This window comes from Ictidomys tridecemlineatus, chromosome 7 (assembly GCF_052094955.1).
Source record: "Ictidomys tridecemlineatus isolate mIctTri1 chromosome 7, mIctTri1.hap1, whole genome shotgun sequence".
NCBI classification, from domain to species: domain Eukaryota; kingdom Metazoa; phylum Chordata; class Mammalia; order Rodentia; family Sciuridae; genus Ictidomys; species Ictidomys tridecemlineatus.
Window position 1 is genome coordinate 3,009,314 of NC_135483.1, and position 19,123 is coordinate 3,028,436.

At 42.0% G+C, this 19,123-nt stretch overlaps 1 protein-coding gene across 15 annotated transcripts in view; it reads left to right on the forward strand.

Moving 5' to 3' along the window:
* Nucleotides 1-19,123, forward strand: part of Ptk2 (protein tyrosine kinase 2) — a 238,148-nt gene that overhangs the window by 14,426 nt on the left and 204,599 nt on the right. Inside the window, exon 2 of one of the 15 annotated variants that reach the window (XM_078016643.1) lies at nucleotides 16,906-17,001. The exons of the other annotated variants lie outside the window; for them this stretch is intronic. The gene's annotated coding sequence lies outside the window, so the exon portion shown is untranslated. The remainder of the gene's footprint in view (nucleotides 1-16,905; nucleotides 17,002-19,123) is intronic. 15 annotated transcript variants of the gene reach the window in all.

Genomic DNA, 19,123 nt, shown 5'->3' on the forward strand with positions numbered 1-19,123 from the left:
CAGGTTGCATGTAGCCTCTGCTACAGGTGCTTAGTTCCTGTTGTTGCAGTGCAGAAGGAATTTTGAACAGTACGTAAAGGAATGAGCTTGTTATATAGAATAAAACTTCATCTGTAGACACTGGAATTTGAATTTTGTACAGTTTCCACATGTTATGTAAGATTATTCTGATTACTCCTTTAACCATATAAAATCTAAAAACTGTTCTTAGCTCATGAAATGTACAAAAATGAGTGGGGCCAAGTTGTCCTCTGGATGGCTTGCTGCTCTGGACTAGCGGGCAATAATAGAGCAACCCCTGCACCTCCTGCCCACTCTAAACTGTGGAGCATCCCTGTTACCTTCCAAGGCCTGTGTGATCCATGTCACCCCCTTTCCCCTCCAGTGTGGTGTCCCATTTTCACTCCAGAGGTGCACCCTGTGTCTCCCCGCTGTTTCTCAGCCCCGCTCCTCCTCAGCCCCGCTCCTTTCCTCAAGCTCTCCTCCCTCTGATATCATCCATGTTTTCTGAGTTTTGGCTTCTTTCTCTCCTGTCTGCTCACTGCTGTACTCTCACAATTAGAGCAGTGGTGTGAGTGACTTTTGCCTGTCATCTCTGAGCTGTGTGCCAGCCTGCTCTGGTTGCTCTTCCTCCCTCCTCCCTTTCACCCCAGGCTTCACCATTGCCTTCTCTGTCTGTGGTTGATGGGCATCTGGTTGTTACCAGCCTGCTGCTAGAGCTGTACACGTGTGGCTCTGCCGCGGGGTGGTGGTCCTGGCTTCTTTAGTGGTGATTGCTTGGTTAGGGGCCAGCCTGCCTTCAGCCTGATGAGCCCACAGGTCACTTTCTGTGCAGCTGCACCAGTGAGTGGCTTGCCAGTGCAGCAGCTCCTGGTTCTTCCCATCTGTGCCAGTGGTTTATCTTGTCTTAGGCTTTCAGCCTTACTCTTCTGGTGGGTGTGTCAGATCTCACATGGCTTTAATGTGAATTTCCCTTATTACTGTTGAAGTTGGGCCTCTTTTAATATACTGCTGTATCTATTTATTCTTCTGTGAAAGACCTCTTAAGTCTTTGGCCCAATTTTCTTTTCTTTTTTGGGGGTAACCTTTCTATGTATGGATTATAATCCTTTATCATTATGTGTTGTAACATTTTGTTCTGGTTTGCAAATGTGTGAATTTTAATCTTTGGTGTTTTGGACCTAAAGTTCTTTTAGGGTCGTTGACTTCACTCTTCCTTTATGATTAGTGGTTTTTGTTGTTGTTGTTTTGGCAAGAGTGAAAGGAGTATGATTTATTCAAGTGTGAAGTACAGAAATAGGATTCCTGTAGGGGCAAGAGGGACCTGATAGCAGGTTGCCCAGTTTTTGTTTCATGTAAGGAAGGGCTAGGTTATGAAGTAAAATATTTTTGATACTTAGTTCATGAAGTGTTTATTTCATTCAATAAATATGTTCAGTAGTTAGGTGTATTTTCTAATTTTTTTTAGGGTTCCTTTAATGATTTTTGGTTTAACATGTTTGAAAAAATTTCATAGGGATTTCTTTGAATAAATTTTGGTCATATTTCTAAAATTGGATTGTGGTCAGAAAATGTGTTTTGGTCAGGTATAGTGCGTGAAGTCCTGTAGTCCCAGCTGAGGCAGGAGGGCCACAAGTTCAAGATCAGATTTGGCAACTTAGTGAGACCCTGTCTCAAATAAAATAAAAAGGGCCGTGGAAGTAGCTCAATGGGTATATTCTCTAGTATCTCAACAAAACAAAACAACCCACCAGAAAATAGTGTCCTGTGTGGTAGCAGTCTTGATATTAATGATGTCTTAAATAGATCCATATTGTATTTGAATTTGATTCAGATCTTGTTCCTAACTCAGAGACTTTTGAGCACTTAAAAGTATTTAATTTAATACCTGGTTTATGGAAAGAAGACTAGACCAATAGGTTCTTAGTTGTTGCCTTTTTTTTTTTTTTTTTTTTAAAGCGTGTCTTATGTTTGTCTTCTGCCCTGTGAACACTTGCGTTGTTGTCTCCTGGCTGGGGTGAGGCTTAGTGTCTGTCACCAGCATTTGGACCCTGTTCCACCCACACTGGAGCTTGCAGACAGTGACTCCCTTGCCTGTGGCTCGTCAGCTGGCGGACACACTGTGTCATGCTGCGACTGCAGCTGCCCTCCTTTCAGTGGCATTTGCTAATTAAGCTGTTTAGTTTTGTGCTGTTGTGAGTGACTAAAAAAAAGAGGATATAGAAAGGAAATGTTTATTTTGTGGTTATTCCAAAGTATTTTGGGTGTCTGTTTCATCCTCCCAGAAGTTGGTGTTAGCTCAGATTATCAAAGTTAAGTGAGGGGTGGGAAATGAAGTTTCACCCTCCCTGCAGTCTCAGGAAGCCGCCTTGCTCATGGAAGGTGCCCGGTGTTGTAGTTTGTGTAGCATGCAGGTCTGTTTAAATGAAAAGCATTTTATCTAAGAACAAGATTCAGTTTAAAGATTGGTTCTCTCTTTCAGTCCTGTGGCTTTCCACAGGTGCTTGGCTTCTGTTCCTATCAGTGGCTGCATCCATGCAGGGTGGTGCTGCTTTTCTCAGCCTTTGCAGTTCCCTGTGAAGTGGAACATCAGTGTGTGCTGGCATCTTGAAGACCTGGGTCTGTTTTACTGAGAAAAATCTGGTCCTTTCCCCTGGGTTTTCACCAGATTGGTCTTGAGCTGGCTCATTCAGTTGATTCCTTTGTTGAGCATTCACTGGAAGCTCTTAGGTGTATGGTACAGTAAGACCTGGAGGTGCAGACACGAGGGCGACTAAGGCTGTCACAGCTCAGTGGCCTGCCATGTGGTTCTGTCCCAAGTCATGCTCTGAGAACTGGCTGTGCAGGTCCCCAGTGATGTGGAGATGGGGAGGTAAGGGGCGGGGTGGTGCAGATTGTCTCCATTAATGGCCAGCAAACCCTGTAGCCTTTGCAGGTTTAGAACCTGGCTATGGAGCAGATGTGGTGTCTCTCTGGTGGAAGAGGGGTAGGGAGGAAGGGTCTACCACTCCAGGGAAAGGCACAAGGTGCCAGAGGCCCCTGGAGCACAACTCTCAGTTGAGAATTACCCCTGGTTACACCTGGATTACAGGTTGGGCTGAGTACAAGAGATGAAGGAGAATCTAGGCAGGATTACCTGACCTGTACTCTTGATTCTGATGCACACTTTGTGTCCTGGAATGACAGGAACAGGCCTGTTGGTAGGAGGGTGGTTGGACTAGAATCCAGGCCCAGGGAGGAAGGTGTCTGCAGTGCCTGTGAGAAAGGGAGAGAAGAAAGGGTTCATTCTGGGGAAAATGGCTCACCTGCTGTCACTGGCTAAAGGGGTGAAAGGGCAGAGTCCAGAGGTCTGATCCAGCAGTCCCTGTGTTCTTTTAATTATGTAATTATGTTGTGTAAATAAATGAGGTAAGCCTTAATTAAGGCGACAGTAGAGGAAATGGAAAGAAGGGATTGATTTGAAGGCTAAATTTCAGGTTAATCTACAGGTTTTGACAATGTAAATGAAGTGGCAGGGCCCAGAGGACTCCAGGGTAATTTCCAGTTTCAGGATTCTTAGTTCTTTTTCTCTGCCCCTGGAGTATACTAGTGATCAAACATTTGCTTTGAGGAGGGAGCATTCTCTCCTGGGTCCTTGAGCCCTGCAGTTGTAAGCAGAACTGAGTGTGAATGTGAGTTGGTTTTCTCTGGGATAAGTCTTCTAAACTCTTGCCAGGTCTTCAGAAGGGAGGTTGGGGAAGAGGGTGGGCACTCCTTGTTAGGTCCTGCAGGTGTGGTGCTCCAGTAGGTTTGTGATGGTGAGGGAAAGCCAGCCATCCACATCACAGGAATCTTACTTTAAATGTGAAGGTGGCCAGTAAAATGCAGACATGCACCTATTCTTAAGGTTGGACTGTTTAAAGAGCAGTTAAAAGTGTCTTTCTCAGCCTCCCTGCCTCCCCTTGGAAGATAAAACAATACTCAGTATATAGAAGGCCAGCCAGGTGTTTGGGATTGCTGTGGTGTGTCTTCAGTGTGCTCTTGGTCACAGACTGACTCAAGTTTGTAGACTCGTGAGTGTGTCTTAAAGTTCCTATGCTGTGTAAGAGAGTGTCATTTTTCAGTAGGATGTTTCAACACCAAGAGTGAGTGACATTCCTGATCAGTCAGGAAAGTTTGGTGGTGAGCTGTAGAGCAGCACCTCCATGGTGTTGTGGTGAGCCCTTGGGTGACAAGAGAAACAGGGCAGCTGGTTACCTGCTGGGATGTGGGTGTCAGGCAGATCAGCCTGATGTCTACAGACTCCACTGGGTTGGCTCCTATTTGGTTTTGCGTTATCATATGGAATTGGGAAGTTGCAGATTATAGATGGTGGCAGTCCATGTAGAAATGGGGTGGACTTGGTGAGAGGGCTGCCCCACATGAGGCAGGGTTTAGGGAGGAGAGATGGAGACCATGGTCCTTTCTGAGGTTTCCCCTTTCTGCTGAGAAAAATTGTGACTTCAGCTAAGGCAAAGTGTCTCGAGTGGCAAAGATGTAAGGAATGGCAGTATTGAGTGAGGAAGCTCAAGTCAGAAGTGAAAACCTGGATAGTTTCAGATGTTAAACTCGGGGTGTGGGCTGGGATGGTTGTGGCTCCAGCATAGGCAGAGTTTGGAATGTCTTTGCTTAGGGTATGGGAAAGTGTAGCTGTATATTTGTATACAGGAGAGCAGCCTAAGCCCATGAGTTCCAGACCAGCTTGAGCAGCACAGTAGCACTCTGTCTCAAAAAGTTAGAATTCTGATAGACAAGTGAGAATGTCATAAGAGGTGTGTCATATTTGACACCTGTCCTGTCTAACACTTCTATCAGGGATTTGAATAAGAATAGGAGTCATGCTAGGAGACAGCTCATTTTTAGAATTAGAATTTTAAAATATTTTGACGGGTTGTAATGAAGTGCTAAAATCAATAAGGTAAAAAGTTATCAGGGATAAATGTAAAATGGCAATTGAGAAAATTAAAGACAGGCTAAATGTGTCTTGACTCTGCCTCTGTGCAGAAGACTAGGGGGTTTCACTGACTTAACCTGGGATAGGTGACTAGTTCTATAAAGGGGCAGGAGGTAAATATTTTATACTTTGTAGATTAATAGGCAAAATAAAGATATTATATAAGTATTTATTTATATCACAAGAAATTTTTTTTGCTAATTTCCACTGAGAAAATTCCAGACATTATAATAGTAAGTGAGCATAATTTTTTTAAAAAATATTTTTTTAGTTGTCAATGGACGTTTATTTTATTTATTTATATGCAGTGCTGAGTATTGAATCCAGTGCCTCACACATGCTAGGCAAGTGCTCTACCACTGAGCCACCACCCCAGCCCTGTGAGCATAATTTTTTATAGTGCAGGTCTACTGTGAGAAGAATGGAATCTTGGAGAAGGTGGATACCATTTTCTTTATTGGAGTTCAGAGTTAGTGTTCATTGTCACCAGAGTCACAGGTGTTTGCCTCATGATGTTGGACTGCAAGGAGAGTGTACATGTTTCGTTTTTGAAAACATCTTCATACTGAGAGCAGGCAGCAGTACGCTCCTTTAATTGAGCATGTTCAGTGCTTGGAAGGTCTCTGTAGCCTTCTGTTGTGTTTTTCTTGGTACCTATCTTGAAGCATGTTGTCATGTTGCAGATGAGTCTCTTCCTGTTGCAGTTAGGTGGAAGCTCCTCAACTGCAGTTAACTGGATCTTGAATATGTCAGTCTATTCTGTATTTGCATCAGGGTTCAGAAAATCTTGCTGGGTCAAGTTCCTTTTATTTCTTGAAGTGGTAGGGATGAGCTCAGGACCAGGCACATGGGAGGCAAGTGCTCTACCACTGACCTGCATCCCAGCCCTTGGAACTATACTTGGAACTGAGAAAATACATTTGCAGATTTTCATGATGAAAATCTTGCTTCTCTTGCTTTTGACAGTATGAGAAGTGTGTGAAGAAGCTTGCTGTGATGTCGGCTGTCGTGTAGATGACTGCTGCAGGTCAGTTCCTCATGCCATGTTGATTAGTCCGAAATCTGGAGAAGCATTATTGAGTCTGGAGTGAAAGTGGGGTTCCAGAGCTGTTCAGTGTGTGTGCCACTAGTGATACAAAGAGGGAGTCTTCAAAAACTTTCAGTGGGCTCTGCTAAAAGTCCTAAAGCTGCTGTTTCTGATAAAAAGTCAAAAGAACTGGCGATGGCTAAGGCGCTAATAAATTAGCTCATGCTTGAGGCCCCCGCCCCATACCTAACCCTTGCTGTGCTGAAGCACTGTTCACGTAGGGCCTGCTGGTTAGCTGTGGCCTCACCCCATGTGTTTGTTCTTGCGAGTCTGTCCAGCCGATCTTCTTCCTGCCTGTGTGTATTTTCACTGTTAGCACTTAGAGGCCAGCAGCTTCACACCAATGTGTGTTAAATCAGTGGTTTCCCACCTGGGTTGAAAATTGCCCTCACCTGTGCTGTTGTTCACAACCTATTCCTAGAATCTGATCCCTTCCTTGTTTCATGCTCGGTAGTGACTCCTCAAATACCAAGTGATGTTGATGATGTGTGTCAACTTCACAGTCTTCTCATACAGGGAAAGCCATTGGGAAGTACCTGCGTTGTTTTTAACTGACAACTGATGCTGTTCCTAATGTCCTCAACTCACCAACTGTTCTTACTGAAAAGGTGATGGTCTTAAACAGGTTCATTCCTTGTTGACTTGTTTCCCTGATGGATGCAGTCCAACATGGTTTAACTAAGGGATTGTCAGCATGTAAGATGAGCATGCAAGTGATGGTGTCTGGGTTAGCCTTGCCTCTGCCTCTGGTTCATGCAGGCCCCTGGTCAACCTGTAGAGTGTTGGTGGAAGAGTGGGAGTGTGAGCTGTTGGGTAGAGAGAAGAGTTTGTGATACTGGATGCAGTGTGAGTATGCAGGCTCAAAGGATCTTCTGTGTGGTGGTCTGAAAATCTGCGGGCAGTTCTCACAGCTGCGTCATTTTGGCATTGGCATGTCTTGGTGATCTCTTTCTGGAGGAGAGGAGTTGTTCCTAATTATGCTCTGGTGCCCCAGCGGACTGGCGTTCTGCCCCAGATGCCAGATACGTGGGTCTGGTCAGACTGCCACCTGGTGGTGGTGTGAGCTCCAGCCTCTCCGCGATTCTCCTGAGCTGTTCACTTTGCAGTAAGCAGAGGTGCAGCTGTTCTGTCCAGCCTTTCTTATTGTTTCCAGGGCAGAGGCAGGACATGTGCTTGTGCCTCCTCACTCTGACCTAGGGCTCTCTATTGGGCAGACTGCTTCTGTACTCAGGTGCTAGGCTCCAGTTTAAGCAGGGTCACAGCACCTAGATGACTTGTGTTGCTTGGTGAGTTACCTCCCCTAGTTGCTACAGGAGATGCTTTTCCATATACCTGAATTTGAAAAAAAATTTTTTTTTTTTTTTGGTGGTACTGGCGATTGAACCCAGGGGTTCCCTACCACTGAGCTACATCCCCAGCTTTTTTTATTGTTTATTTTGAGACAGAGTCTTGCAGAGTTGCTGAGGCTGGCCTCAAACTTGCCATCCTCTTGCTTCAGCTTCCCAAGTCAGTGGTATTACAGGCATGCACCATTGTTCCTGGTTAGATCTCCTTCTTTCGATGTCTCTTCCCATAGGACTTTCTCAGGGACACAACATAAACGGTTGTGATATACCATGTATGATAGCCATAGCTTATTCTGAGTGTAGGTGAAGGTTTGCCTTGTCTTGAAGTGTTTTGACTTGCCTGTTAATTAATCTCAGTAGAATAACATTCCTTTGACATCACAGTGCCTTTACTGTTGTGGAAGTGTGGGATGTTTCTTGCAGCAGAGTAGAACAGTGGTGAAGAGTGCAGGTTTTGGAGAGATTCTACTGAGTGTCAGATCAGATCCTTGCATGCTATGTGATGTTCTTCAAGTTACTTAACCTCTCTAAATCTGTTTTGTCCCTCATCTGTCAAATAGAGAATAGCAAACTTTTTTACAAATGTGGTATAAGTTAGTTTGAGTACACAGATAGTCATATAAATAATTAAAAACTTTTATTTTTAGGACAGAAGCATCCTGGAGTTTGGCAAGTACAGTTCCTAATCTTTATCATTCCTGATTTATATTAATCCAAGAACTGGAAAGAAATTTATTTTTAACATTTGCTCTGAACACAAAGTGGGCAAATTACTGTTGTTATTGTCAACAGTTTACTTTTCAGAATTCAGTAGCTTTACAGCTTCTTTTCCCTTAGGGTATTCATTTGGTCAGTGGCTCCTTTAGTCAGCTTTTTCACTGCTGTGACCAAAAGACCTGACAAGAACAATTTTAGGAAAAAGAGTTTATTGGGGCTCATGGTTTCAGAGGTCTCAGTGTATAGACTGTCGGCTCCATTCCTCGGGCTTAAGGTGAGGCACACCATCAAGGTGAAAGAATTTGGCAGAGGAAGAGGCTCAGGACATCATACCAGGAAACAGAGACTCTTTGCCAGATTCCGATTATAAACCCCAAAGACACACTCCAGTGACCTGCCTCCAGCCACACTCCACCTGCCTTCAGTTACCACCCAGGTAATCCCCATCAGAGGATTAATGCACTGATCATGCTAAGGTTGTCATAATCCAATCATTTTCATCTCTGAATGTTCCTTTACATCTCACACAGGAGCTTTTGGGGGACACCTCACATCCAAGCCATAACAGCAGCTTAGGACCATTTGGATGGCAAATTGTACCAGGCAATGGCACATGATGAACAAGACAGTCCCCACATTGACCCCCTCTGCAGTCTAGTGGAATGATGTTTTTGGCTAAAAAGTTATTTGAAGCATAAAGAAGCTTTTGTTTGTCCCAGTCATTTTCATGGTCATATTCACATTCCAGATATGAATGTGTTTCAGAAAGTCACCTCAGTCCTTTGTCTTTCAGAATGCAGGTCGCAGCCTATCTGGGTGTAGAAGAAGAGGGGCTAACCCTTGGTGGTGGTGTGCTTTGGACATTGGAGAGCTTCAGTGATGACTTATCTAGACTGTTAGGCTGTTGTTGGTAAAGGAGTACTGGGTTTGGGTTTTGTTACACAGTTAACATCAAACGTATTTTCTTTTCAGGGGCTCAGCCTACTTAATTCCAGCCAGATATCTCAAGATTGTCTAGTATATTTTATTAAATGCCACCCAGCTCTAGGAGTAGCTTTCTGCCCCATGCTTTGGAAAACCCAGCTCATGATTATTGTTTTAAGAGTCCTCTTATCTGGTTAATCTGGGATGCACAGTAGCAGTGCAATTTTCAGAAGTGGCTTGCAAGCCAGTGTTTTCTATGATCTCTCCCCCCTTGTTTGCCATGTGACCTCCAAGAATGCTTTGGCTTTTTAAAAGACTTAGCTTCTTTCTGTGTATAATTGAAATAATAATAGTGACCACTTAGGACTGTGAAGATTAATGAGCTACACGTAGCACATTTGTGAAGTGTTACCCTTCTGATTATTGGGGTTGTTTTTGGATTTAGTGTGAGATGGAAGGAGAAGAAGGCTGTTCACTGAGAACATTGTAGCAAGGGAGGAAAGGAAATACTCTATGTGATAATGAAGTCCAGATTTACTATGACTGGTGGATTTACTGTGCAGGTTAGAAAGGAAAAACCATCCTGAGCAGCCCAGACATCCATTTATACCTATCTTAAAATACACTCATTCATGCAAAAAGGGTAAGGAGTAACCATCTTACAGAAATTTTTGGATAGTTGAGAATATATTTTATTGTATAATAAGCCAAGTTTAATTTTTTTAATCCATCTGGAGCAAAAGAATTTATACATTTTAATTATAAAGTTTGTGGAATATCATCTTTAGGCCATGTTTGAAGTAGTTCATGTGTATTTTATCACTTTCAAACTCAAAATACATTGGTTTGTATTCTGCATGAGAATGGAATAAGGGAGAGCTAGAACTACACATCTTGCCTTAAGTTGAAGCAGCAGGAGGCAACGGGCTTAGTGTTGCTATGACCCAGTGTTCTCATTTGCTTAAATTCTCCTTAAAAATACAAAATAAAGCAAAGAGCAGTTTTTAAATCCAGTATATCCACTTATCCATTCATGAAATCAGTCACGCACCAAGGAAGAATTTACTGATCATTGTGTAGTGTGGGCCCTGTTTTAGGTGTGATGCATACTACTGGAAGTAGAGTGGAAAACAAAAATCAGGCATGGGGAATAACTGGGGTGGGGTGCTTCTGCATTCAGCAGGGAGAAGAAAGCAAGCTCCAGGACACTCAAGATATTTCAGTGAATGAGGCTTTTAACTTGACACCCCTGAATGAGGCAAAAGAGGCAGAGAACCTTCGAAGAGCAAGTACTTCTAACTGTAGCCGACTGTAGCTTTTTTGTAGCTTCACATTGGTTTTCTTTAATAGTGTTATTTACCTGGTGTGGAGGTTCTGTGGCTGCTGAGCTGGCAGAGGCTGTCATTGTCCCCAGAGTCTTGCACAGAGGAGAGCTAATGTTCATTCTAAGAAGTGTGTTAAGCACTAAGCTGCTCCATTTGATTTCTTTGGGGCTGGGCTGTGTCTCTTGTTCACTGCTGTATGTCCATTGTCTAGTGCAAGGTATGGCTGATGTCAGTTACTGAGTCATATCTGTGAATGAAGATATGCTGTGGAGTGCAGGGGAAGGCAGCACCCATCCGTGCATCCAGCTAGCCACGGAAGGTGATCCAGTGAAGGTAGCAGTAAGTGGCAGGGAGATGTGAGAGAGGGCACGAGTTACTGGTAAACTGAAAGCAGTTTAGTTCCTCTAGAAGATAGGTGTGTTAATTTTTTGTTGCTGTGATTAAAATATGCAAAAAGAACAACTTGGAGGAGGGACAGTTTTATTTATTTTATGTGTGTTATGTATTTTGGTTATCGATGGACCTTTATTTTATTTATATGTAGTGTTGAAAATTGAACCCAGTGCCTCACACATGCCAGGCAAGCACTCTACCACTGAGCCCCAACCCCAGCCCCAGGAACGGTTTATTTTTGAAGGTTTTGTCCGTGATTGACCAAGACCATTCATTGCTCTGGGCCTAAGGTGAGGCAGAACATCGGGTCTGAATCTAGTGGCAGAGGAAGGCTGCTCCATTCATGGCAGCCAGGAAACAAGGAGGAAGAAAGGAGGGGAGGGAGATGAACCAACCATTCCAGGGCATGACCCACATCCTTCAGCCGTTTCCCACCTGCCCACAGTTACTATCCAGTTAGTCTGTTTGAACTAGGATGGACTGACTAGGTTACAGCTCTCACAGTCCAGTAATTTCACCTCTAAGTACTTCTACATTAACACAGGAACTTTGGGCAGACACCTCATATCAAACCATAAGATTTTGTCCCAACCATGAGAAACAAGCTCATCTGCTCAAACCCAAGATTGGACAAAAGACATGAGGTACAGCAAAAGTGAGGTTTTTTATTGATGGTCTTGTGAGATCTGGTGTTTGGGTGAGCAAGCACACCCAGAGCAGTGACAGTCAGCATTTTCTCTAGAGAAAACTGTACTTCTACCTGAAGGACATGTTGCTGAACCTGGCTAGCCAGTGTACCTGGGCAGCAGTCCACCTGCATCTATCCCTAACATAGTGCTGCCTAGAGGAAGAACTGGAGTTATAATCTGTTCAATTAGCTAATTTTAAAATTGAAGCAGGCAAAGGGAAGGGCTGTAGGTAAAACGACTACAGTTCGATCTCACATTCCATTAAGGCTAAATACTGTGTTTTGAAAATTGACCACTAGACTTTCTATTTCTCACAAAACCCCCTTTTTCTTTTTCTTTTCTTTGAGGGGGTGGGATAATAGGGATTGAATTCAGGGGCACTTGACCACTGAGCCACATTTCCAGTCCTATTTTGTATTTTATTTTTAGAGACAGGGTCACACTCGAATTGCTTAGTGCCTCACCGTTGCTGAGGCTGACTTTGAACTTGCGATCCTCCTGTCTCAGCCTTCTGAGCTGCCGGGATTATTGGCATGTGCCCCCGCCCCCCCTTTAATACCTTTCGATTTCATTTTCATTTTTGTACTGGTATCCTTTGAATTGACTTAGAACAAAGTTGAGACTCTGACAGAACCTTTTTGTGATATTTACTAGGCACTTCTGTATAAAAACCCTTGCTTTATAATCTCCCAGTTTTACTTTCAGGAGGATTTGTGTCAATAAATAAAATAAATAAAATAACCATTGTCTTATCTTTTAAATGTCCATATATGGCTGCTTTGGTTATATTCTTTTGCCTGGTTTAAGAGAAAGTTATTCAAAACTGACTTTTTTCCATGTAGTTGGAGTCAGCTGAGATTTGTTAGGGATCACTCTTGAGAAATTGTGAGAAGCCTCTTGGCTCCTTCAGCTTTTCCTCTACCTAGATAAGATAGGGTCTTTCTGATCATATGTGGCTTCCCTTGGAAGCATCAGGGACATTTCCCTCTTCAGGGACCCTCCTCTTTGCAGAAAGTGTGTTGTTTGTCCTCCTGTTCTCTAGGGTCCTCTTGATCCCCCTCATTGGGGGGTTGGGTGACTCACTAGACCCTGGGCCCTTATAGAAGTGCTATTGTTCCCTGAGTTTTGGCTGACAAAAGAGGGTAAGGGCCAAAATATTAACTGTTTTTCCTTAGCCCTTTTATTTCCTTGACTCTGGTCTCCAGGTCTTAGTTTTAAACGTTTAGCAGGCCAGTTTCACCAGTCTTAATGTGGGGGTAATAGGTTATACTTTAATGTGTTTAATTTTTACAGTAACCCCTTTTGTTTAATTACTAGAAGTCAGCATTATATCCTATCTATGATGGCTTATTGTCTCAAATTACCTCAGGTTGTTATGTTAGAAGCAGTGGTTCTGCAAAACATTAACAGGCAACAGTTACACAGTTTTAAAAAATATTTACTTTTTAGTTATAGATGGACACAATACCTTTATTTTATTTTTATGTGGTGCTGAGGATCGAACCTAGTGCCTCACGTGTGTGAGGCAAGCGCTCTTAACACTGATCCACAAACCCGGCCCACCAGTTTATACGCCTTAAAAAATTTATTTTTCTTTATTTTTTTAAAAAGGAAAATACAAAATGAAATTAACAAGCAAAAAACATTCAGTTTGTATAATAGCTATGAACCAAGAAACATGATTTTTATAATCATAAACCTTTACTTAGTTGAGTATTATATCCCATTTATTTTGAGATGTAATCTTTACAACAAAAACATAACTTTAAATGAAGTTAAGTCTCCCCTACTTTGGAACCACCCTAATGTGGACCTTATTTTAGGTAAGGCAGTGCTCTTGATAGTAATACAGCATTACACTGGAAACGTGAGTCTGACAAAAATTGAGTTTCTGGCTTTATTTTTGTGGAAAAGTGCCAAATACATCAATGTTTTACAATGTCAACCTTTAAAAACATCACCTTTTATTATTATCTTTCAAAAATATATTTAGCTGGGTGTGGTGGCACACTCAGCTCATGAAGCTGAGGCAGGAGGATCGAAAGTTCAAAGCTAGCCTCAGCAATTTAGCAAAGTCTTAGCAACTTAACAAAACCCTGTCTCTAAACAAAATACAACAAGGGCTCCTGGTGTGGCTCAGTGGTTAAGTGCCCCTGGGTTCAATCCCTGGTACAAAAAAAAAAAAAAAGATTTTAAATTCCCAACCCAGTGTAAAAAATAACACAAAATTCTATATATATCTTATTGATAACAGGTTACCTTTATCTAGTTACATACATGTTGTTTCCTTTGTGACTGGCAGCTTTCGCCCCCTGAAGAAGATAGGATAGTTAATAGTCAGGCACTCAGGGTAATGGGCCTCGATTAAGGTCCTCCCACCAAATGTAAAGGCCACCTTGTGATCTTAAACGTTTCAGTCAACTCCTTATTTCAGAGTGGTGGGAAAATGGAAGTGGGGTGAACCCAAATGGAAGTTAGAGAAAAACAAACCTTACTCCTTTTCAATAAGATGAAATATTCACACTTTTTTTTAGTACTTTAATCAAAATACAGCTGAAACTTTTTGTATACATATAGATTACACCTGTTAGAATTTTAAATCTTAGTAACTTTGCTTGTAGGTTAAAACCCAGAAATGAGCAATCTTAAATCTTTCTTTTTAAAATTTACTAAACAAAAAAACATTTTTAGTAGACCCAAATATGTTACCGTATGGAATTCAAGAAACTGAGAGTACTTGAATTTGTGCTTAGTTGATATTTTACTATTTTTACTTTACAAAATTAGTCAGATGACTCCTAAGAAACACATTTATGAAGAGTAATCCCATTCATGTTAAAAAACTAATTTACCCATTTCTAACTTACAACTCTAGTTAACACTTTAAGTCAGTTATTCCTGCCGAAGAAAAATTCTTAGAAGCAATGGATGTTGTACTTTAAATATTTTATAGAAACCAACACTCTGATTGTCAGAGTATGGGTTAGAAGTTTCAAAGGCATCTTACTCTTACCAATTTAAACTTTTTGTTGAAGTTATTTGAATCATATGAACTGAAAGGCTATTCATTAAATTTGAGTACTCATCTATACATGAATTTTTTTAAAAAAATTTGTTTTTAGTTGTAGATGGACATAATAACTTTATTTTATGTCTTCATATTTTTATGTGGTGCTGAGGATCAAATTTGTTAATCTATATGTATATAATCTATATACATATAGATTAACAGGTGTAATCTATATGTATACAAAAAGTTCATATCACTCGGCTGTACCACTGAGCTACAGCCCCAGCCCTGGACCTTTATTTTTTATTTATTTTTATGTGGTGCTGAAGATAGAACCCAGTGCTTCACACATGCTAGGCAAGGGCTCTTCCTAACACTGAGCCACTGCTTCAGCCCCATTTTTACTTTAGAAGAAAACTTTACATATGGAATCTTTCTATTGTCCTTCCCTGTCCCTAGGCCTAAAATTTTTATTCCCCCCCCCCCCTTTTTTTGGGTGGTTTGTGTAATTAAGCCCTTCCCCTCCGCCCCACACTGCTTCGTACTCCACCCTGTCTTTATTGGAGGTTACTTATACACCCTGGTTTTGTGTTTTTGAATAGAGTCTGAGTCACACACAATCTTCAAGATGTCCCTGTCACCAAGGAAGTACTTCTCTCTTGAGCTCAAGAATAGATTTTCCTGCCTTGGTCCATGCATGGGTTACCTGGTTGCCATGGTACTTGCTTGGGCCCTTTTCCCATGTTGCCAACTCTCTTTTGATTTTGGATCAGTCTCAGGGATCACCCTCCCACTCTAGGACCACTGCAAAAAGGCAGACCTGTCTTCTATAAGGGGGGAGTCCGCATGACCCCAGGTGACATATGGGGCCCCGTGTTGGGTGCTGAAATTGTTAGAAATACCAAGGTGTCAAACACATGTTTGGAAGTGGATCAGCAAGGCAAACTGTGCTTCTGCCAGAGAGGTGTGCTGCCAAATCTTGCTGACAAGTGTGCCTGGGTTCTTGTAGCTCATGTGGTTCCTTTTTCTCCACATTGGCATCCTCACCCCTTCCCCTTGTTGGTCTCTGTCTTCTGCATCAGAGGCTCTTCTCACATGCTTAGTAGTATTTCCTTGCCATGAATCAAGAAACTCTTCTTTAAACACATGGGTGGCTTCCTTCAACTGAGTTTTGTATGAGGGCATCTGGACAGGCCATTTGTTGGGGAATCCCATGTTGTTATCTTTGTCTTTCCTCTAGGCTGATCAGATTCCCCAAGAATGCTCTGACAGTCTCTTTCTTGCAGGATTAGGATTTGAATGCCAAGTGCTAGGGGCTGGAGTGTGTGTTCAGTGAGGGGATCTACCGCCAGTCCCATTGGCCAGGCCCACCCCATCCCAGTGGTGCCCCTTTCTAGAGCAGCCTCTAGTCTGGCAGGTGGGGTGGGTGGGGGAGCTCCCTGAGCCTCCTCCTGGGCCTTTGCCTTCTTCCCTGGTCTGCAGCCTTTGCTGCAGTGGGCTCTGGGCTTCCGCATATCCTGCTCTGGAGGGGGCTGGTGGCCACTGCTGGCCTCAGGTCTGGCCATCTTGGTCTATGGAGTCATTTACTGTGCCCCCGAGAGTTTGGTTGTTTGTCTTCCAGGTTTTTTTCTTTTTCCTCATTTGTTTTTGTTTCGGTGTGCATTAGAGACTTTTCTTACAATTTCACAAATGTTGATTTTTTTTTTCTCCTTTCAACTTTCCTTGGCCTGCATGTTTGGTTTTTAATTAAAAAAACAAAAAACCCCAGAAAAACTCTTTAGTGTAACTGTAGTTAGAGGGGGTGAAATAAAAATGTGCCTTCTGTTTCTTATCTTACCTTGAACTTATTAGCCAACTTTGTGGCAGGTTGATTTACGCTTGTTGATGTTTTAATGGTTTTTACCTCTTTTATTTGTGTATTTGTGTTTACTATAATTAAAGTATGGACTTGGACACATGGGTTGTGGTAATATATATTATATATATGTATAATATATACATATGTACATATATATTATACATACATATATATATTTGTAGAGAGGGAGAGAGAGAGAGTTGGTTTTTTTTAGCGTTTATTTCATTTGTTCATTATTAACCGGTGGATGATATCCATCACTTAACCCTCTTGTATATCAGGTGTCTTTGATGACACTGGTAATTGAGTGTCACTTGGATTCTTAATTGCAAATGGACACAATACCTTTATTTATTTATTTTTATGTGGTGCTATGATTGAACCCAGTGCCTCATGCATGCTGGGCAAGTGCTCTGCCACTGGACTACAACCCCAGGCCCTGTGGTAATATTTTTTTTCCTTCATTCAGATTCTAGCCCAGTTGGCAAGGTATGCACGCAGAGGCCGACTAAGGTGGTAGATACAGTAGTGCTTGAAAACACGGTGAAGGAAGGTAGTCACGTGTGTGTCTCTTGTCTCTTCAGCTTCCCCTGGACTATGATGGAAGGAGAAAGGAGGCACTAGCAGTGTTTTCAGATCGTCTTCGGATATTTTCACAGAGCTTTGCTGCCTTTTGAACTGTGAGTGTGATTCTTCTACACTTGTGTCTTGGTCCTTTTGTCTGCTTTCCTTCACCTGTCCTAGGATCTCTGTGACATATAGTAGCAGCAAACCAAACAGTTGGTTTTGTAGGGCAGGTGAGGGGAGAAGCATGGGTCGTTTGGTGCCACTGAGAGTGAAGCTCTGTGTTGCTTTTCTGAGATAGGCAGGCTGTATAATGATATTGGCTGATGCTAATAGTAACACTTGCATACTCTGGGCATTATAAACACTAAGTTGTAATTACTTATGAGTAAGGCTTTCATAAACAAAGACAGAGAGGCCAAACATTGCTGATGTTATAACTGGCAGTTCCTGGCTTCAGTGTAACCTCCTACAGGTTGCTCTCTTATCCTCCTGGATTCAGACGTTGGCTGCTTATTTCCAGTCATTCTCTCTTATCTGCAGCATGCATGAGGCTGCCATAGACTCTGACCACATATGTAGTGTGTTTTCCCCTATACATGTATTTCTATTTTTTTTTTTTAGATTTTTTTTTAAAAGTTGTAGATGGGCACAATACTTTTATTTATTTATGTGGTGCTGACAATTGAACCCAGTGCCTCACTCATGTGAGACAAGTGCTCTGCCACTGAGTCACAACCCCAGCCCCAATATACATGTATTTCTCTGATAAGCAAATTTATAAATTAGGCATGGTAAGAGATTAACAAATAACAGCTAATAATAAAATAAAACCATTGCCAGATGCTGTAGTAAAGGCTATGTGATTGTGGTCTTTTTCTCTTTTAAAATATCTTGTTGTATTTTCAACTTTTCACTTTTTTGGGTGGTGTTGGTGTTGGTGTTGGTGGTGGTGATGCTGAGAATTGAATCCAGGGCCGTAAGGAGGCTAAGCAAGTGTGTTACCACCCTTTACAACTTATCTTTGGCATATCCAGATTGCCAGAATTACTACTTTTGTGATTTGGGGACATTATTAAGGAAATAAGTGTTACTTGAATGCAAACACTGCAGTGCTACAATAGCCTTATGAGTAAGGTTTGCATAAACAAAGACATATACAGGACAAAGGGATGATTTATGTCCCAGGTGGGATAGGGCACATTTTATCATACTACTCAGAATAATATGTAATTTGAAATTTAGGAGTTATTTCTGGAAATTTCCATTTAATAATTTTGGGCCATGTTGACTGTGGGTAACTAAAACTTCAGAAAATAAAATTATGGATAAGGGTTGGGCATCTTGTATACTAATAATTCAACCTTAATCAAGTTGTTTAATCTACCTAAACCTAGTTTCTTCCCTGACAAAGGAGACTGTTATATGATCTTTCTTATGGATTGTTATGAAGATGCTGTGAGGTTTGTGTAATTTGTTCAACACTTAAAATAGCAAATAGTATTTGGTGGTATTTTTCTTCCCATTATCGTGAGAGTAGAACTGATCCCTGAAGAGATTAGATTATAGCTGAGTACGGTGGTGCACACCTATAATCCCAGCAGCTTGGGAAGCTGAGGCAGGAGGATCGTGAGTTCAAAGCCAGCCTCAGCAAAAGTGAGGTACTAAGCAACTCAGTGAGACCCTGTCTCCAAATAATACAAAATAGGGTTGAGGATGTGGCTCAGTGGGCAAGTACCCCTGAGTTCAATCCCTGGTACCTGCCCCCCGCCCCCCAAAAAAGAAGAGATTAGATTACTTATAATTTGTATATTTTGCTGATTTGTGACCTGTGGACCTTAGTTCCTGGTCCATAGTAGGGAAATCGTAGACGTGAGAGTCCATCCTCATTTGTACAGAGCTTAGTAAACTGAGGACAGATGTGTTGATGGAAGAGTCATTAGTCTCCCTTGGGTTAGTGCTAGCTAGGAGCATTTTGTTTAACCAGTATGTCACCACAGTGAGTGCCTCATGAACTTGGACTTCATGGAGTCAGTATTCTGATAATTTATATTGAATTTTACTTTAGCCAGTGTTTTCATTTTTTGTTTTGGTACTGGGGATTTAGCCCAGGGGTGTCTTACCATTGAGCTAGCCCCCAGACCTTTTTTATTTTAAAAAAGTTGAGACAGGATCTCAACAAGTTTCTTTAGGGTCTTGCTAAGCACTCAGGCTGGTCTTAATCTCCCAAATTGCTGG